This window comes from Nematolebias whitei, chromosome 24 (genome assembly GCF_014905685.2).
Source record: "Nematolebias whitei isolate Nwh7 chromosome 24, NemWhi1, whole genome shotgun sequence".
Classification (NCBI taxonomy): Eukaryota; Metazoa; Chordata; class Actinopteri; order Cyprinodontiformes; family Rivulidae; genus Nematolebias; species Nematolebias whitei.
In genome coordinates this window covers 1,252,302-1,255,345 of record NC_056521.1, presented here as the reverse complement: position 1 = coordinate 1,255,345, position 3,044 = coordinate 1,252,302, and positions in this window count along the sequence as shown.

The following is a 3,044-nucleotide window of genomic DNA, read 5'->3' as shown; positions in this document are numbered from 1 at the left end:
GTTGTATGACAGTCTGATGTTGTATGACAGTCTGTTGTTGTATGACAGTCTGATGTTGTATGACAGTCTGATGTTCTATGACAGTCTGATGTTGTATGACACTCTGTTGTTGTATGACAATCTGATGAAGAGGATGCTGAGGGTTGTCTATAATGTTTTTCATTTGATGAAGAATCCTTCTTTGAACAATCATCTCCAAAGGTTCTAGAGGAGTCCCCAGAACTGAGCCAGCCTTCTTTATGAGCTTGTTGATCTTTTTTAAGTCTCTTGCTCTGGTGCTGCTCCCCCAGCAGATGATGCAGAAGAGACAGCGCTCTCTACAACAGACTTATAGAAGATATGCAGCATCTTGCTGCAAACGTTGAAGGACTTCAGCTTCCTCAAGAAGTACAGTCTGCTCTGTCCCTTCTTGTAGACGCTTCACTGTTGTAGCTCCAGTCCAGTCTGTTGTCCAGGTGAACTCCAAGGTATTTATACTTCTTCACCACCTCCACTTCTTCTCCCATGATGGAAATAGGGTTGGACCTGTTCCTGATTCTCCTGAAATCTACAATCATCTCCTTTGTTTTGTTCACATTCAAGATGAGATGATTGTTTCCACACCATGCCACAAAGCGGTCCACCAGTTCCCTGTACTCAGCTTCTTGTCCATCTCTGATACACCCGACCACTGCAGAGTCATCAGAATATTTCTGCAGATGACAGGAGTCTGTGTTGTACTGGAAATCTGAGGTGTACAGAGTGAAAAGGAATGGTGCAAGTACAGGCCCCTGTGGTGCTCCTGAGCTACTGACCACCTGGTTGGACACACAACCCTTCAGTCTCACAAACTGTGGTCTGTTTGTCAGGTAGTCTTTGATCCAGGTGATTGTTGAGGCCTCCACCTGAGTCTTCTGGAGTTTCTGACAAAGCAGATCAGGCTGGATTGTGTTAAACTGGAGAAATCCAAGAACATGACTCTCACAGTGCTGTCTGCCTTTTCTAGATGACAGTGAGTTTGCTGAAGCAGGTGTATGATGGCATCTTCAACTCCAAGTCCACGCTGATAAGCAAACTGCAGTGGGTCCTGATATGTGCTTGTTTGTTTAGTCAGGTGGGTCAGCAGAAGTCTCTCTAGGACCTTCATGATGTGGGATGTCAGGGCAACAGGTCTATAGTCATTGAGGACTGATGGGTGAGGTTTCTTTGGCACTGGAACAAGGCAGGATGTTTTCCACAACACTGGAACCTTCTCCTGGGTCAGGCTAAGGTTGAAGAGGTGCTGCAGGACCCACAGAGCTGCTCTGCACAGACCTTCAGGACTCTGGGACTGACACCATCTGGACCTGCAGCCTTATTCTGGTTCAGTCTCTCCAGCTGCTTCCTCACCTGACTTCTGGAGACGCAGAGGGGGGAGGCAAAGGAGGTAGGTCTGATGGGGGGTATGTACTACATTTCATTTGTATTGGAAGGTGATTACACAGCTTCAGTGCTTTGAATTGATTACTATAATTACCAGTTTATAGAGCGCACCTGAACATAAGAATGTTTCATCCACCCTCCATAGTTTCAGGAGCACGTTTGACATTTACTGTATTGTTTGCAGATTTATTTATTTTTTTAATTATCTCATATGTGGGCAAGTGGGAGCCCAGGCAATTAGAGCTAAATGGTAAATGGACTGTACTTGTATAGCACCTTTCTATCTGATCAAGATACTCAAACTCTTTACAACAATCTGTACCTCATTTACCCACTCTACTGAAGTGCCACACAATACTCAGTATCTCTTCTTTATCCGTGTCACTGAGGAAAATGCTGTTGGTCTGACCCATGACTCACATCTTTATTTACATTTGGTATTTTAGCTGCAAGACTTGGGCCAACATTCACATAATATTCATTGAATTCATCTACTATTTCATTTTGCTCATAGATTTTCTCTTTTACAAAATACTGTGAAATACCTGATCGTACTTTATGATTTTTCAAAACACTATTCATTACTCCCCATGTTGCTTTCATATCACTCTTACGTTTGTTTAGTAAGTCACTATAATATTCCTTCTTATGTGTTCTTATAATCATACCAGCTTGTTTTTATACTTTTTGTATCTCCCTTCTACTTTTACCTCTACAGAGTTACTGCTTCTGGCACCGGTGTCAAATAATCACGTTTACTCCGTCAGTAGCTGAGACATTTTGTGAGATCTAACTCTGATTTTTATTTTGTACCCCTCTAAACATCTTGTGGTTAAGATTTTGGAGTGCAGGTCTGATACCAAGGGGGCCCTAAGTAAGAGTTACACACTGCTCAGTTCACACCATGAGACAAGTTTGCACTCTCTTAAACTGAAATGGAAAATGGACGTGGACAAATCCATGTCAGACTCAACCTGGTGAATTCAGAACTTTCACTCATCCTCAATCTGTCTGAGACGCGCTGTAATTCAATTCAAGGCAGTGCACAGGTTGCACTGGTCCAAAGACCAACTGTCCAAGATCAAATCCAACCTGGACCCTGCATATAATTGTTGTAAACAAATTCCAGCTATGTTCTTATACACATTCTGAAGCTGTCCCAAACTTTGAAACTTTTGGCAATATATTTTTGATACCTTCTCTGGGATATGTGGACAAACTACACCCATCACCATTCATATCACTGGGGTGGTCCCTGTGGATGCGTCCTTCAGCAAGTATAAGAAGGATGTGATTGCTTATGGCTCTCTTCAGGAAACTCAATACAAAGACTTTGGTTTTAAAAAAATCCTGTCTTCATTCCTAATGTGAACTCCAGGTGTCACCGTCACATGCTGAAGTGTCTCAGGACAAGACACTGAACCCCTCATAGCCTCTGATGTGTGTCCCATCAGTGTATGAATGTGATCTAAAGCACTGATTAGTCTCTTTAGAATGATTTGTTCAATTAGCTTTGTAGAGATCTAGTAGATTGTTGTATGGATGGGTCAATGAGGCACAGATTGTACTGTAAAGCGCTTTGAGTATCTTGAAATAAGATAGAAAGGTGCTATATAAGTACAAGTACATTTACAAGGTAAAGG